This window comes from Pollachius pollachius, assembly GCF_949987615.1.
Source record: "Pollachius pollachius genome assembly, chromosome: 7".
Taxonomy (NCBI): Eukaryota; Metazoa; Chordata; class Actinopteri; order Gadiformes; family Gadidae; genus Pollachius; species Pollachius pollachius.
Genome location: NC_136940.1, coordinates 20,385,310 through 20,404,441, shown reverse-complemented (window position 1 = coordinate 20,404,441; position 19,132 = coordinate 20,385,310).

Sequence of the window (19,132 nt, the reverse complement as noted above, 5' to 3'; positions counted from 1 at the left end):
ATTATTCTTTTGTTGTGGAGGTGACAGCTAGACACAGGCTCACCTGCAGCTCAATACGTTGGAGACTGTTATGCAAAGAAACAATGGCCAATTGGCCCCTTTAATCGGGGCACAAGAAAATCCCCTAATCCGCGACTTCCAAAAAGACTCAACCTCTGCCTCCTTTCGGCCCACGACTGTTCCTTTATTTCATTGAAATCAGCCCAAATAGGGGTGGTTTACAATTGACACAAGTGAGTTTGCAGTGACCTTTTTCTCCTTGCCATAAATGGGTACTCGTCAGAATGTGAAGGGGAAGAGGATCGGGCTGAAGAGGGGAAGGGGGGTGGAGGGAGAGCTGTTGCTGGTGGAGGAGGAGGAGGAGGAGGAGGAGGAGGAGGAGGAGGAGGAGGAGGAGGAGGAGGGAGCTGGTTGGTTGGGATGGGGGGGGGGGAGTGGGGACTTTGGGGGGGGTTTGGGTGAAAAGCACTGTGGTGAAAAAGGCTAAGCCAGAGTAAGAGGGGCCTGATTGCGCAGGGACGGCGTACGCGGAGGGGAGAGAGAGCCGCGCTCGAGCCAATCAGGGCGGCGCCAGGGGGAAAAAGTGCCCTTATCAGGGAGTAATGGCCCACTTGACAATCACACAGCCCGCAAAACGGCTCTATTTAACGCTGATTGCAAAGACGGCTCCCCCCCCCCCCCAACACCCCCCTACACAGACACACACACACACACACACCAGCCGCCGTCCCCACCCACATCACCAGAGCCGCATGACTCCCACCCTGTCCCTGCCGCCCCCCCAACTCACAGCCCAACACCCCCCTCCCACCCTCTCCCAAACGGAATGCATAATCAGCCCCACAGCTATTTAAAGGCTAATTGTTATTTTAAGCGTTTATGGTGCCGCATTAGGCGTTTAATTCTGGTGAAATGTCTGCCTTGATTAAGGTGTTTATTATGGCCAGGCAACATTGAAGGCATTCAGGTACACCTAGTTCCCCTGGCCTTAAGAGGAGGGAATGTTGTTGTGCGTCTGTTTGTCTGTCATATTTGCCACTTTTGTTTGTATGCACAATGTTGTTTATTGAAATCAACCTTCCTCCTGGATAGGATGTCTGTAATACTGGAGATTGAAAGTGTAATGTATATTGGCCGATTTAGAGAAATAGGCCAAAAAGTTCCAGTTCAGTTTCTTGTCATCATTGTCCACCACACTACCATAACTATTTATTTGTAGATTTTAAGATTGAGATGTTATTAAAATATTTGGTAACTTAAAGTCATGTTTCAATGTTTTGATTTCAGAGAATAAAAGAGTATTTACTTTCAAATTGTCACATCACAATAAAAATCTGTGTAATAAAATAATTTCAACACATCTCCTCATTATTTTTGATATATTTTTTTAAATGTGGACTTACTCAGACAAGTAAAGTGCAAGTAATAACACAAATAAAAATAACTCTTCATGAAACTGACTTACTGTTTTATGCTTTATTTGTGTTTTTTTGCCACCGTTAGGCCCATTATCCGTGGATCTCTGTTGTGCATATACTACTGCAGGCCGGTGGCCTACAGGCTAAGGGAGTTCTCCCATAGCCTGCTTACGTTGGGAGGGTGGGGGGGTCCTATAATGTGGGCCTCTGACGCCATTTAAGACTGTGTCACTGCATTTAAGGGCTGGACAAATTAACCAGATCTGAATCTACACTCCAGTTGCCAGTTGTCCTCTCTTGTGTCGAGAGTTAAGCCCTCCATGTTCAGTTATATCAGCCATGTGAGTTTGCAAAATGAAAAAATAGCCGACTACAGTAATATAGAAACAGATAGGCGACCCTCTACTAAAAGGATTCTACCCACAATGATGAACAATGTGCTAAATATAATCATAGAATGTCATCTGACATAAAGTGGTTACAATTTAAAAAACAATATATTATATAATCTGTTGAATGAGTGGTCCATGGATACAAGGTATCAATGAATTCAGCTTCACCCACCACTTGCCATTATCATTACTCATAATAAGTAAAATCATGTAAAACTATGCAGGAGTAATATCTGATAGATGGTGCATGAAGAAAATGTTTCAAGGCCTCACTGCAGGCTATACTTATGCATTACTTACTGAATATATAATATATAAATAGTGGAATAAATTATATTAAAAGCTTCACTTTGGTTAGTGTGTGTTTGTGTGGGGGCGTCTGTGTGTGTGTGTGTGTGTGTGTGTGTGTGTGTGTGTGTTTGTTTGGGTGAGGGGGGTCTGTGTGTGTGTGTGTGTGTGTGTGTGTGTGTGTGTGTGTGTGTGTGTCTGTGTGTGTGTGTGTGTGTGTGTGTGTGTGTGTTTGTGTGGGTGGGGGGGTGGTCTATGTGTGTGTGTGTGTGTGTGTGCGTGCGTGTGTGTGTGCGTGTGTGTGGTTGCGGGGGTTCACAAACAGGCATTACGCTGTAATAATTATTGTACTACATTATTATTGTGTACACACACATATATATGTGTGTGTACAATTATTGTACACACACATATATATGTATATACAGTATATACATATGCATATATGAAAAGCAGAGTAACACAACGTGTTCCTATTTTACCTTGTCAAATTACTTATACCTGGGTGCAAAGTTGAATGGAAAAATATATATTATTAATCAAAAAGAATATTAATCATCTCAATCTTCTCACCCAACACTGATTCCAGCAAAACTAGAATTAGGTCTATTCTCGCTAGACTCCTCGCTAGAACCATTAACGCCACAATAATTTCAGAGCAAGGGCGCCATCTTCTGGTCGCAGTGACCAGAGCAAGTCTGGGCAGAATTAAAGGTTCAATTGAATCCAGAATCACGTTAGTGATACAAGCGTAAGAATAGTCATCTTATGGTTAAGTTAACCTTAGTTTAATAACAAGCTACATTAAACATGGGGTATTATGGAGAAACGATTTGAATAAAAGCCAAATGTATAGGCTATCTAAGGTGGACGGATTTCTGAAATATCCGGACATCAACAAAATGTCTGATGTTATTGACATTGACATATTGACATTTGACCGATTCTTATCATGGTAAATGTACTGGGGCAAATAATTGGGCAATATCCTACATCCACTGTGGTTCACCATGTGTTTTAAGCTTTGATAACCCGGCCAAAAATAATCAAAAGTAGCCACTCTAATACGGAGTATGTATATATTGTATTGGTGCTCTCCATTGTTTATCACCGTCCATGCCTGCTTAAGGTATAAAGTCGACAGATAGCCAGATCCAGCCGGGGACAGGCCATCAGAAACGGGGAAGATCACCCTCGGCTCTACACATATTATACAGCTCATTCTTTAAGAGCATTACGACAATGCTTCAGGGAAGAAGCGATCAAAAGATTAAGATGATCAATGATGATTGTAATTGCAGAAAAATATTAATAATAGCCAACAGCTGCACTACTTCGGCCACAAGGGGGCCATATAGTCATATTTGCTAAAGAATGTGATAGCTACACACACAACTATAATATTGTCTGGAAATACATATTTTCATGTTAAATTGTATTACCCACATAAGCCAAATAAATCCCCATTGCATTCAAGCTGTTATCATACATTTAGAGTTTTTGTCACAGATGAAGTAAACGGGCTTGACTAGATCATCTTTGGATATTCGTTTTAAAAGAACAATGAAAACAATAAATAATACATAATTAGACCGCATTGGGCCAAGGGAAAAGAGCCGATAGTAAACTTTGCAGCCCGGTGGCCTTGTTGGTGTAAACCAACCTGCAGAGAAGTATTGTCATGTGACCTTCCATAGCAACGGCCATGTCGGTTCCGCTTGACAGAACTAATGCAAGTGCTGCTTCTCTTAAACAACTGGTACACCTAACACCGCCTCCGGACCGCCACACGGCCGCTCTCCTCTCGGTGCAAGGGTCTCATCTCCGTCGCTAGCCTCGAACCACCCGGATTTATTCATTCAAGAGGAAACAGTCTGAAATCATGAGTCATCTCAACCCCGGGTAGGTGCAATTGATTTTATTAAGGCTATGGGGAGTAAGTCATTTATTTAACATAGCCTTGTCTCGTTAGACAATAACCTTATATAAGCCTATACGGGTCTGTTTTTAATAACTTTCTGTTTTATATTAAAGGACTGTCTGTGGCACAAATTATTGTTGGGACTAAGTTTATTGAATGATATGCTACCCTTAAAAGTATATTTCACTGAACTGAAGTGCAGGTTTAATTAAGACCTACATTGTCTGAATAATATGACATCTCAAGGATTAGGGATGATATTCAGCTACAGTAACCAGCTCTTGGACACGCGCTGTTGACCCTGTCAGGGAGAATAGCGTCTGGTGCACCAGACACAGACAGGGGCACAACAGGGCAACTGGGTTAAGTGGGATATGCATCCCCCCTACTAACTCCTGTGGGTAATCAGATACCGGTAATGGACCCCTCAGTTGTCCGATGTTGTGGCCCCTCTCACAAATGCTTGAGGAAATTAAATCTGTATTGGAAAAAAAGTGCCCCTCGACCAACTAGAATAGGCAAGTCGTAGCTCCAACACCATTTGTTAATGAGGTGGGTAACCAAGCAAACAACAAAGACATTGTCATGGATTCCTTAACTAGTGAACGTTTGCTTACATTGCAGAGTTTAAACGTGTTTTCTGTTTCACATGTTGGACGTCCTTACAAAGACTGATATCAGCCTACAATAGTCTGACAGACAAGCATCTCGCTGGATATTTCAGCAACACTCGGATAAGGAGACACCTGCAAAGAGTTGGTCTGGTATGGCACTTTAAAACGACAATAACCACACAGTGATGTAACAAGAAAATGTATATACACACACTCAGAACTCTTGGCTATGAAGTGATTTATACTGCTCTGATGTTTCCCACATACAAACAAGTATTTGGAATTGGTGACTTAACTATTGTGACTTATATATTACATTGATTTTGACTATTCAATTAATCATGTGTTATGACAGAAAAAGTCAATTATTTCACTAGTCGTCCACATAGCAGACACTTGTATCCAAGTCATTAGATTAGTTAGCACGTCGTTTCACGTCATGGTGCCCACCCTTCAGATCACCAGGAGCGGGCGGATCGTCCCGGACAAAGAGTACAGGACCAGGCTGATGCATAGAGTGCACCAGAAGCACGTGAGAGAATGCCTGGCCCAGGCCATATTCCACAAGGTCCTGGACATGGAGGTAGGAGGGGCCCACACCATCACCACCATCACAACCACAAGCTGCACAAACGCCGCCACCACCTCCACCAGCACCACCCACAACCCACCCCCGACACCATCGCCACCACCACCACCACCCACACCACCACCGACTCAGCCAACACCACCGACACCACCGATGCCTCAACCAACATCACACCCCCACCACCGCCACCACCACAACCAACCAACGCCACTGCACCACCGACACAGCAACACCGTCACCACCACCACCATCACCGCCCATCAACAGACACCACCGTCTAATCTGCGGACATCCTTGCATGATTAATTATGCAAATGCTGTCCTGTGTACTTCCCATGTAGCGCGTCCATCAAATAGACATCAAACGGCGACTGGAGGAGTTTGCTCGGAGAGAAAGAGTGCATAAGATGAAGGTACATTAGCGACGCTCGGAGACTGCTGATTGGCTGAATTAAGTGCCGGCTCATATACACTCTAATGAGATCCGTCGTATTTATATTCGTTTTTTTGTTTTGAGACGTCTAACGCGTATACCTTTCTTCCAATATTGTTAAATGTATCAATGCCATGTATTTAATTTGCTATAAATCCTTAATAGGTCTCAGACTTCTGATACACTGACCAAATAAATCACACAACCATATAAACAACAAAAATCTAATGTTAAATACCCTATGTTACCCTATATTGTCATGTATCTCATTTACAATTTAAAGACCGCCTGGTCTTCATAACGGCCCCCGTACACCAGCCAAAGAAACACACACTCCTTCCGCACCACCAGGACTTCCGCCATCCTTCTCCCACAGGTGGAGCGCTCCAAGAGGTACGAGGAGGACCTGATCCAGATCCTGTCCCCGCGGCCCCCGACCGGCCCCAGGGGGGTCCGCACACAACACTCTGTGCCAGAGGGAGAGCCCTCCGAGTCCAGCGAGTCTGTGAGTCCTCCCTCCCCCTTCTGCCCTCACACAGGGTGAATGACCTTAGGAAGTAGTGGTGGTGGATAATAAACCCCCACCACACACACATACACACACTTACTCTCTATGTAAAGCGCTTAGGGTGCCTTGAACAGCGCTATGCAGTATAAACGCAATCAATAATTATTAATAGAAAGGATAGCTTAGCATCAACAACAGGGGATCACTGTTCTTTACTGTGACACACATTAGTCTTTCTAGTTATTGAGTCATATAGGACGCTTTTTATCCGAGTTGACTTGCATAAGATACGTGTCATTATCGAGCATGTAGGGAGCTGTAAGGATGCCTACAGGTAGACTACGGCTAGAAATATCGGGTAATAAAATCTGGTATTGCTGACGTAAGGGTTCAAACACAGAACCTTTCGGCTAGACTTTCCAGCGATACCCGAGTTGGCCCCTGCGGTGTGTGGTGTTGTCTGTATGATATACAGTTCCGGGTTAAACACACAGTCAGTCAGAGTGACAGGGCATGGTCGTAGTATCCATCAGGCTTAAGAGTTATTCTGGCTAAAGGTACAGATGATCTGGGGCGCGCTGCTGAGCTCCGCCACTCTGCGTGTTTGCTCTGAGCTCCCGCGGGCGTTTTTACAGGGAAGCCCTGAGATTAAGTGCATTTTGTCGTAGCTGTCGAAGCGTGAACTGCTTAACAGTTTCCTCGGTGTCTGAGGAGAGCAAACAGTGAGGTCATGGGTGTCTGAGTGTGGTTGAACCTGGTGCTGAAACAGAGCTGTTTACCCACTCTAAATCCCCTCTCTCATCTCGTATCTGTCAGCCAGTTCAAACCCTCGGCACGTTAGGGCTTGTTCAGGATCTGATGACTGTATGACATTTAGTCTATGAGCCGCTGCCTGGAGAGAAGCTTCATACTTCTATACAGACTTTCTTTTGGCCTGAGTCAATCATTTCTGTTCATTAGATATCGTCTAAATCCAATTATGCATATAAAAACACCGGCCCTTCTGGATACTGAAGCAGAAATGTTTTGTTTGAAAAAATAAAAGATGCACCTATCTTCTTAAACTGAATACACATATAGCATCAATGTTAGCATTATTAGTATCAGTCGTATTAGAATGATGAGCGTCATTAGCATTAGCATTACATAATCATTTAAGAATATCGATACCGGAAGGGAGCTTGTTCCACCACTGCGGTGCCAGACCAGAGACGAGTTGTGCCTTTGACCTGGCTCCCTGTGCAGCCGGGCTCCTCCCGTCCGCACACGGCCCCGGAGACCATGCAGCGGCCGGCCCGCCTGCAGCCCATCACCAGCAGCGGCACAGCCGCCTCGCTGCGGCGCCGGCCAACCCGCAGGCACCGCGGCTCCGCAGACCCCCGCCAGCGGCAGCCGCTGGACAGCACCAACCCGGTGAGGCACACACACTCAGACACCTGGATAGGCTCTCACACACACACACACACACACACACACACACACACACACACACACACACACATATACTCACATACACACACACACACAGATATGCAAAACCCGTCTTACACATACAACAATGTGGACACAGGCGTGTGTAAGTGTGTGTGCGCATTGTTATGGGGAATCTCTATGCTGCAGGCTCTTTTTTGAAAATGTGTTAAAAGGCTCTGTGAAACAGTATTCTGGGCACTCTGCTAGAGAGGAGACTGGCGTGGCCGTACATTTAATAGGTTATTTTCTACAACTATTGCGTGCTTTTTTGCAATTAGAAGTTTCACCCATTAGACGCAATACCTCATAAAGGCAAAGGCAAGGCAACTTTAGTAATATAGCACTTTTCATACACAAGGCAAACTCAGAGTGCTTCACATAGAAACATTGTCATACAATAAAATAAGTAAAATAAAAAATGAGAAAATAAAAATAAAACAAATAAAGGGATGGCCCCGCCAGCATGCACCCCACACCTTACCCCACTGATGGTATAATAGCTTCAGGTTATAGTGTTGTCATGCCTTGACCTACACCCAGTGTGAAATACCCATAAATATATTCGGGTGGGGGTTTCCATCCCCCGATTGTTGCGCAATACCGATCAAAAATGTCTCACTAGGCAGTAAGGCCTATAACCAAGAGCGTAGGAACCGGGGGGGTCGGAGGGGACGTGTCCCCTCCAATATTGGAGACAGGCGCATTTGTCCCACCTAAAAATTATACCGGGGGGAGAAAAATATTTTATTTTATTTTGAAAGCGCAATACAGCATCTTGTCACCGCTTCTTATTCCAAAAAACTGGATGATTGAGCATGCAATTAAAGAATTGATTTGATATTTATCAGTTCATTTCTGCCATTCAAAATGTGTTTTCCTTTACATTTACAAATGTATCTTTTTAGTAGAATAAAATATATTTGTTAATTTTTTCCGTGTAGTTAATTTATGACATATTTCTATTCAAACCATTAACAGATCTGTCACGTTTCCAATGTTAAACTCATTCCTACGCCCCTGCCTATAACATTACAATATTGAATGGATGCAAGCCAAGACAATCAGTCTATAGCCTACATGACAACACACACACTTATTTATTTTCTTCGATAATCCGATATGCTGTAGTATTCGTAAAGCAACACTGACATAGGAGGTTGCATGTGCTAAAGTTGTTTGGATGCCCGTTGTTTTATAACTAGGAGGGGCAAAGCTACGCCTGTGGCTGAATAGAAATGAATTCCCATCCATCTGTTTGCATCTCTCCATCCGTAGCTCATGTGTTTTTTAAACATGTCACATGACCCCCTCCAGGACGGCAGGAATCCACTGAAGCGCGGCATCACCGCAGAGCTCTGCCAGGGCGTCTCCCCCTACTGCCTCCCGGTCATCAACAACTTTGTGACCCCCGTGCCCCCCACCACCAAGAGGCGAGACCGGGGGACGAGGGTCACCTCCAACGGAACCATCAGGGGGCGTCGGCTACGCTCCACCACCGCCCCCGGGGGAGCCAACGCCAATGAGGTCATCCACCTGTGATCGCTCTCTCTCTCTCTCTCTCTCTCTCTCTCTCCCTCTCTCGCTCTCTCTCTCGCTCTCTCTCGCGCTCTCTCTCTCTCTCTCTCGCTCTCTCTCGTTCTCTCTCGCTCGCTCTCTCTATCGCTCTCTCTCTTGTTCTCGCTCTCTTTCTCTTGTTCTCTCTCTCGCTCTCTCTCATTCTCTCTCTCTCGTTCTCTCTCTCTCTTTCTCTCTCTCCCTCTCACTCTCTCTCTCTCTCTCTCCCTCTCCCTCTCCCTCTCGCTCTCTCTCTCTTCCTCTCACTCTCTCACTCTCTCATATGTATATCTCATGATTCATGTATATAATGTGCTTCATGTGAATGCTGTTGGACTAGACTATTGCACAATGAGCAGCAGATGTCTGATTGTAATATTGATGTGAAGAGTCCCCGTCCCTTCCCCAGGAGCCCCCGATGCTGCGCGGCTCGGTACACCAGAGCAGGGTGGGCGTGAACATGGTGTACTGCGGCAAGACGGTGCACCTGTCCCGGGACCTGGTGGACCAGAGGGACGAGGTCAAGGTCTTCCAGCAGCACTGCGGGGGGGAGAACCTCTGTGTGTACAAGGGCCGGCTCCAAGAGGGGGGTGAGGAGGACACTTTGTGTGTGTGTGCGTGTGGGTGTGTGTGTGTGTGTGTGCAAGGGTGCGTGTGTGTACATGTGTGTGTCAGTGTCAATCGAGATGCCGTTACAGGTGAGAGAGTCCACCTAGAAGTATGACAGATAGATGAGCAACTTTTGCTACAGTCCACTGGGTAGGCTGATCTATCCAAAACACATCTATTTGGACACGCCCACCTGTGAAAACGGCTTGTAATGGCTAATCACTCTCACACTTGGTGGTATAATATGTCACCTTTAATGTACACGATAACCTAAATATAATAATAATAATATAATAAGTATAATAATACTAATAATAATCTTCATACAGCACTTTTCTTTACAGAGTTACAAAGTGCTTTACAGAAAAAAGAAAGAAGGCAAAACAACCAAGCAAAAATAAATGTCTAAGAACAATCGTATCACATACAATTGTTCAGTGAATATATTCACTATACAATCACAGCTGGTAGGTCTGGAAGACCCTTGCCTGACAGCCTTGTTCTTAGTCATGACCATTTGTAGATGTCAATGAATTCTAAAAAGAGCTAAACTCTGCGACGAGTACCAATGTGTCCATTCCATCCCAGAATATCGATGAACCTTGTTATGTGTTATTTCTACGAGCGCCCTCCCCCCCACCATAGTGACCCCTCTCCCCCCCCCTATGTCCTCCTGCCGCTCCTCAGAAGCGTTCCGGTTCGTGTCTCGCCGGCACCGAGGCTTCCCCTTCAGCCTCACCTTCTTCCTGAACGGCCTGCAGGTCGAGCGCATCAGCTCCTGCTGTGAGTTCAAACACCGCAGGGGCTCGCGGCTGACCGGCCGCCGGCAACACTTCGGCTTCACCGGAGTGGAGGGAGCATCTCCCTGCTACAAGTAAGAATCAAAGGAGCGTTCGCCACCAAAAATGCACAAGTGCATGTTAAAGTCAACGCAAAGACGCGAATAGACACAAAATCTCTCGCCGGTTATTCACGTGATTCCACCCACGCCAATTTGCGCAATTTGCATGTTCGCTCGAGTTTAAACATTTTAACTTTTTTGCAAATTAATGTTGCATTGGCGTCATAAGGAATTAGCTCCTGAACAGTGATGTGTCCAGACTAATGCAACTAATGTAGTAGGGGTGGAATAAGAGGGGCCTTCAAACACCTTGACCTCTGCAGGGCGTTGCAGTGCGTGTAATATATGTTGCAAAATGATTATTGTTTGATGCTACTTATTTAAAAGCCATTTTAGTTGGAGTGGCACTCTGGGCGACCAATCATGGGCCCCAACGAGGCCCCGCTGTGGCCACGCCCCGGCTCCGGAACACGGATGACATCGCGGCATGTGTTCTCCTGTCCAGGTGTATCATAGCGATGGGCTTGGACAAGAAGCCCACCCCTCCTCCCAAGAGGGTGACGGACGGTACGGAGACAGAGACGACCAGCAGTCCCAGTGACGCCCACAAGGAGAGCGCCGAGGAGAAGGAGAGGGAGGAGGTGGGGGAGGACTGGAAGGAGAGGACTGCCTCCACGGCGGACCCACAGACACCTCACTCCCAAGACATGGAGACGGACATCAAGGAAGAGATCATACATGAGGACAAGCCCAGAGACGGTACAATGACAGAAAGGGATCGAGTGCATCATCGGCATCGGACAATAGACCAAAGGCCATGTTTATGAAGCACAATCTTCATATCTGCCATCTTTCCCTGCTAACAACATTTGTAAAAACGCACACATTTGTATGTTCTTGCAGATTATGAGGAGGATTTTGAAGCAGATGACGAGGCAGACGAGAACTCCAAGGCGAAACAGAGCAAAGCTCCGTCGCACTCCAGTGACAAAGAACAGCAGAGGAAGGAGCAGTACGCCTCAGACAGTGAAGACGATGACGGAGATGGTGAGCAAAGTATGACAAAACAATAGTCACCTACCGTTGCTCACATAATAAGTCTTTCGCAAACCCTTTTTTAACGTTGAGAAAAGTGTATTTAACGTATGTGCTGCTCAACTTGAGCGTAGATATATTGCAAGGAATTTTCTTAATGTTTAAGTTGAAGTTTATTCTGTTAAAGAGTGAATGGGTACGAGTTCTAAATAAAGGGCTCAACTTTGTACCTCAAGAAGATGTAGCTCGCAAAGAAACCCCTTAGCTTTCACACCATTGGTTTTCTTCGGGGTAAAAAGCTCACAAAACAAAACGCAGGTAATAAAAGATCTCCCTCACACCGCTTCCCCCTCTCCAGAGGGCAGGCGGTCCCGCTCAGCCTCCAGGTCCTCCAGCAGTGAGCGACCGAGCGAGGACGGAGACCCCAAAGAGGACCTCCAGCACGCAGCCGAGTCTGAAGACCCCCGAGGAGACGCCGACCCTCCGGAGCCCCGCCGAGAGGAACCCCCCGCCGAACCCGCGGCCGGAGGCCCCCCGGCCGAGGCGGATACCCCCGACACCGAGGTCCCTGTGCCGCCATCCCCCCCACCCGATCCCCCCGCAGCTCCCCCTGCTTTTTCCAAGGAAGCGGAGGAGCACGGCGGTACGGGGAGGGACACGGGGGAGACGGCGCCGGAGGAGTCAGAGACCAGCGTCCCCCCCGGGAGCGAGGGTAAGGGACACGAGGACACGCCCACCCCCGCTTCGGCGGCGGAAGACGGGGAAGGGGAAGGCGTGCCCGCGGAGCCGGGGAGAGGTGAGTGAGCAGCGGGTCGTACGGACTCTGTTCCGCCTGCCTAGTCCTTGTGGCCTTGTGGTGAACCTGGTTGGATTGCAGTGTCGGCTTTTTCCACTATTACCCCCCCCCCCCCCCCCCCCCAAAAAAAAAGACTATTGTTTGATGAATCTGGTATGGGTCTCGTGTGGATGTGATTCTGATATTAATAGTGGAAAAACACTTTGAACATTGAGCTTGATTTGTTCTATTTCTGTGTTTGGCGTTCAACTGCTTGTTCTGTTGTTCTGCTCTGTGTGCTCCCACGTTTCCAGTTTATATTACACTGTGCAAGAGCCTGTCCGTTTGCTCTCTCGTGTCGTGTTGTAATTGTGCTCTATGAATCATTATCTTGATATCTTAATGCATAACATATTTTAGATTCACATAACCTCCCCACACAACTGTAACACTATCTAGTGTTGGAAACCAAACCTATGTTGGTAGGTGTAGAACTACGAGACCAACCAAGGCCTCTTATTTCAGGATTTAGATATTAATTTCATCTGGAGGTTTAACATAATATCCACAACTAAATGGAGCAGCTCATATAAAGTCCTGTAATCGTGTTGTGTGCTATAGAATGAAGCTTGTATTTCATATATTTTATATGTTTTGCAGCATGTTATTCTTCTTTTGCATGTCTTTGAGTGTTTGTATTTTATTTTGTTTGCATGTATCAATATTAAATAAACATTATCCACGTGTGATTTTCGTTTCCCTTTGTGCATGCTGTGCAGAACGTCATTGGAATGATTGTGTTGCACATGCAGTGTTCTTATCTCTCCCCGGTTAACTCCAGCCAAGTCTGTTCAGGAGAAGCTAGCAGAGGCCATTTTAACGGAGGGCCAGTGCCACTCTGAACCAGAACTTAGTGACACCACCACAGAGGAAGACGAGGAGTTCACTGGTAAAGACAACCAGCAAAACAATAAAGGTTAAGTTCTGAATGCCGTTCTCCATTACAGTTGACAGTAAATTAACAATCAATATATTCCTATAGTACTCAAATTACATCCTGAATAAAGCCATTATATGCAGGATTGGGTTCCTGGATGTTTGACTTTGTCGATTAAAGATAATGCAATTCTATAACAAACATTTGGTTTTCGTCATGTTCTTTTAGACGCTACTCCTATTGATTGCGAGACCTCGGAGACGCAAGAACCGACCCAGCCAGAGGAGAACAAATGTGAGGCAAGCCTCGTCGACGCCGCAGAAGTTGAAGAGGAGACAGACGAGCAGCAGGACGACCAGGAAGAACTCAAAGCAAAGCAAACCAACGAAGAAGCTGGCGAGGAGAAGGACGAAGAACACCAAGCAGAAGAAGAGACGCCTGCATTGGAAGCAGATCACATAGAGGAAACGATAGAGACAGAGAAGGAGGACTCAGAGGAGAAGGAAGACATGGAGGCATCTCCACCCCAGGAGCCTAAGGAGACGGTCGAGGAGGTGGAGGAGGAGAACCAGGAAGCGACGCCTCAAGAGGATGAACCGGCGAAACCCGGGGACAAGGCTGCGGAGGAGGAGGTGGTTGAGGAGATGGAGGAGGTGAAGGAGGTGGAGGAGGTAAAGGAGGTGGAGGATGAGGTGGAGGAGGTGAAAGAGGTGGAGGATGCGGTGGAGGAGTCGAAGGAGGATGTGGAGGAGGTGAAGGAGGTGGTGGAGGAGGTGAAGGAGGAGGTGGAGGAGGTTAAAAAGGAAGAAGGCATGGAGGCCGACAGTCAACCAGAGGCCAAAAACAATGAAGCCAATAAGGATTTACCAGCATTAGAACCCGAGCAAAAGAAAGATGTTGAAACCGCTCTGCAACAAGACGCAGAGGAGCCGTCGACTGCAGCTGCAACCGAAACGGTGGACGAGAACCCCCAGCCCTCGGAGGAGCCGGCTACAAGTCAAACGGTGGACAACAACACCCAGCTCTCAGAGGAGGAGCCGTCGACTGGGGCTACAAGTCAAACGGCGGACACCAACACCCAGCCATCGGAGGAGCCGGCTACAAGTCAAACGGCGGACACCAACACCCAGCCATCGGAGGAGCCGGCTACAAGTCAAACGGCGGACACCAACACCCAGCCATCGGAGGAGCCGGCTACAAGTCAAACGGCGGACACCAACACCCAGCCATCGGAGGAGCCGGCTACAAGTCAAACGGCGGACACCAACACCCAGCCATCGGAGGAGCCGGCTACAAGTCAAACGGCGGACACCAACACCCAGCCATCGGAGGAGCCGGCTACAAGTCAAACGGCGGACACCAACACCCAGCCATCGGAGGAGCCGGCTACAAGTCAAACGGCGGACACCAACACCCAGCCATCGGAGGAGCCGGCTACAAGTCAAACGGCGGACACCAACACCCAGCCATCGGAGGAGCCGGCTACAAGTCAAACGGCGGACACCAACACCCAGCCATCGGAGGAGCCGGCTACAAGTCAAACGGCGGACACCATCACCCCGCCCTCGGAGGAGCGGCCAACCTCGGCTACAAGTCAAACAGCGGACACCAACACCCAGCCCTCGACTGTGGCTACAAGTCAAACTGCGGACACCAACACCCAGTCCTCGGAGGAGCCGACGGCGGCGGCTACAAGTCAAACGGCGGACACAAACACCCCGCTCTCGGACGATCCGGCTGACATCGGCTGCGGAGAGACAGCTGTGAGTGGCAGGGGAAAACTGGGTGCAGGCGAGGCCGCCGTGGAGACGGCAGGGACCCGAGTCCCGGCAGAGAGTTCAAGCACCTCATCAGAGCTGAGTGGAGCTGCCACGGTGCTTCAAGCCGAACAGACAGCAGCAGCAGCGGAAACAAGTGGGACTAAAATAGACCATGACGAGCCTGTGGAGGATTTACATGAAGAGTGTGCTTCACATGAGGAGATGGAGAGCTTAACAGGCAGAATGACACATGATACAGGAGGGGAGGGCGGAAGTCTGACGTCTGTACCGCAGAGCAATGTTGAAAAGGACAATGTTGAAAAGCAGGAGGAAGGCAAGGATAATAATGTAGAAAAGAGTCAGGCAGGGCAGGTTGAAGAGGGGAGTGATTTGAAGGCCAAAGAACATACCGGAAATGACAGGGAGGAGGAGGAGGAAGAATGTAAAACAGAGGAAGAATCAATGCAGAAAGTTGAAGCCATGGAAGCAACAGAACAGACCAAAGATGGCATAAAGGCTGAAGCAAAGGAAACATTAGAAGTAACATATGACAAAGCTAGTGAAGTTGCAGATGAAGAGAATGTGCACAGAGAGGAAAAGCCAGAGAAAGACATTGAGGAAACAGGAGATGAAAACAGTCCAAATAAAGTTGATGTAGAGGGATCCGAAATACAGGTGGCGGAAATAGAAAACAGTGTAGATACCAAAGAAAGTTCTCAATCTACTGAAGACCAAGCTGTAAAACAGGCAGAACAGGTAGAAGAGAATGACCCCCAGAAACAAGCCTCTGAGACTGCTGAGAAACTGGCCAAAAAAACTGTGGATCAAGAACCAGTGACGGAGGCTGAAAAGACATCAGATGAAAGCAATGTTGAAACAGAAAATGTTGGCGATGCTCTCAAAGCAGACAAGGCCATAGGGATTCAACCGGAGAACGAAGCTAAAGAACTCAAAGGCAACATGCTTGGGTCCGATGGTGATCATGAAGAAGATAAAGTCGTCGCGGAAAATTCAGGAGCAGCAGGACAGGGGACATCTGCTGCAACAAAGGAGAACATTGAAGATCGGGGCAATGAGGGAAATCAAGCCAAACGCATTGTGGTAGAAGAGAAGATAGATCCTAAGCATTCAGAGGAACCAAATGAAGAGAAGAAGAAGGAAGAGGATCGCACTAATGACCATGAGGAAAAAGACAATCAAAGTTTACCGGAAAATGTTGATCAGGGACCTAGAGTTGATCAAGTTCCAAAAGTAGCTCAACTGGAGGAAGAACAGCTGCAGAGTGCTTCTAAAGTTGTAGAATCTGCTGAATTCAAGGAAGCCCAGGAACCTCCTGACAAAAAAGACACAGATATTGACGATGAAAGCCCAGATGAAAATCAGGGCAAAGATTCAGAAATGAACACAAAAAAGGAGCATGACCAGAATCACGGCGTAAAAGTTGATTCCCTTGACGGACCTACAGTAGTGGATACAGCAGACAACGTAGATGATGAAAAGGTAGAATCTATCATAGAGTCTGTTCTGAATACCGACGACAACCACACAGACACTGATCATAACTCCGTTGTCGCTGTTGAGCCCACTGCTGTGAGTGGAGAACACAGTGCAGACACAGAAGAAGGAAGCAAACCCTCGGAGGAAGCCGAAAGTGTGGTGTTCAAACCAGAAGCAGACCTAGCCCAGCCAACTGTCCGTCATGCAGCACAGAGCAGAGAGTTGGGCAAGGACAATCCTGGCTTTCTGGAGGTCAATGAAACTAATGAGAAAGAATCTGTGACTGCAGATGTCTTGGAGAGTAAAGACAACAGGGACAATCTTGTCACAGACTGGGTGACGTTACATCAAACTTCAAAGTACTTTGAGACATTTGTTGAATCTCTAGATGACATGAAAGAGTTGCCATCGAATGCCAGTGCCGGTGCGTCTGACTATGGGCTATTGCAATCAGCAAGTCCGCCTCAAAAGATGACCAGGTCTGAGAGGAATGAGGAAAATATTGAGAAGAACCAAAAGGAGAGAGAACCCTTGTTAAAAAATAGCAATAGCTCTCCCGACAATACCAAAGTTGAACTTGCACGGTCGGACCTGAGAAACAATCCCTCCGAAGGCCTGGAGGAGAGAGAACCTGCTGAAGATGAACAGAAGTTCAAGGAGCTAACTGAAGTGAAAACCGTAGTACCCACTTCAGAGGCAGACCAGAGTACCGAAGAGTCAAACCGGACAGACGTCAAGGGAGAGAACACTTTAGGGAAGCACAAAAACAACACTGGCTCATCGGAAGGAGACAGAGATAAAAATGCCTCTACCAAGGGGAACATTGAAAACTTCGACAGTTCCAAAATGGAGACGGAAGACATTGGAGAAAACAATAACGTAGAGTCTGTCCAACCTGAGAGCACCACCGAGCCTGACTCTGAACTCCCAACAGAGAAGGAAGAAGTGAAAGATGAACCTGAGGTAGAGGAAAACCAAACAACGGTAGAGGAGATAAAAGATGTACCTCAGCCTGACCACACTGAAAATGGGGCCCTCCAGGGTCCAGGAGGGCCGTCGGAACCGACAGCCTCCCAGCCAGAGGCGCAACTTGACGACACCAAAGAAACAATGGAAAGCAAAGAGGCAGACAACACGGAAGTCACATCCGTAACCGATCTTATAGCTGTAACCGATCTCACGTCTTCCTCGACGTCCGATAACGGTGCAGACGAGGGCGGTCAAAATAAACCTTGGGTCCAGTCAAAACCGTTGGATAGGAGCGGTAGTTTGAGCAGCGAAAACAAAGAGGTTCAGTTGATTGAGGATTTCAAACCAACTGTAAGTAAGGACCAGTTGAGCACCTATAGAGTGGAAGAGACCTCACTGTTTGGTCGCAGTTCATACCCCCAGTTTACAACACAGACAGGAAGTGGCTATTGACACCGCACTTGACACAGCATATATAGCACTTTTTAAAATTAGATTTAAAGATATTGTGCATTCTTTTGTACAGCGTTTAAGGCAATCTTATGGTAATGAGGAAACTACCAACACAATCCTAAGGACCCCAATATAGCAGATATTTTTGTACTGAAATTGATTTGGTTGAATGACCAAGAATATAATATTTATTAAGGACTAAGGAAGCCCTGAAAAGACACTTGGTATGTTTGTTTATAATTAAAACTCAAACGGTTTTAATCCATCAGTAGGCGACAAAAGAAGCTCGATAATGAGTTGTGATTGTTGAACAGCTCATCTCTTCTCTTATTGTCCTGAACAAACAATATGGCAAAGCTTGTGGGTGGTATCCGATAGTCTCTCCCCCCCCCCCCCCTTTCTCACACACACACACACACACACACACATACACACACACACACACACACACACACACACACACACACTCCTGCTATCCCCTGTAAAGAGATACTCGTCCTACTCAGGCCCCACAAATCATTGAATAATTTATCATTGTTACGACTCCCGGAGTTTGCTTTGGACCGAACACACTTTCAACATCTCCGTTGGCTGCTAGAAGCACTATTTCACAGTGTGTCTGGCTTTATCGTATTGCATCTCTTATGCACAAAGTTTAGCCACAAAGCCTGTGCGTTGAGTCATTTGATATTTAAATCAATTCTTTGGTTAACTATAATGATATCCTGATAAGATATGTAATTCATCCAACAAATAGAGCTAGTTGGGAGAGTCACTAACATTGTAAATTAAAAAGGCACACTAGTATTACACAGGCATTAATTACTGTAGCTATGTAACATATGACATGTTTTACATAGGCACTGATTTGTGTCGTAACTGCCGCTTAAACTACCTCTTTCTCTGTTTGTTTCCAGTTATATCAATGATTTTCTATTGGTGTGATTATTCTGAACAATGTAAGTCAAAAATGTAATCTCTGGCAGAGTCTATTGCAAATGCTTGTGTGAGTTGGCCATCAAAAATAAAAAAAAAAGTGATTGAATCAAAGGCTTAAAGTTCTAAT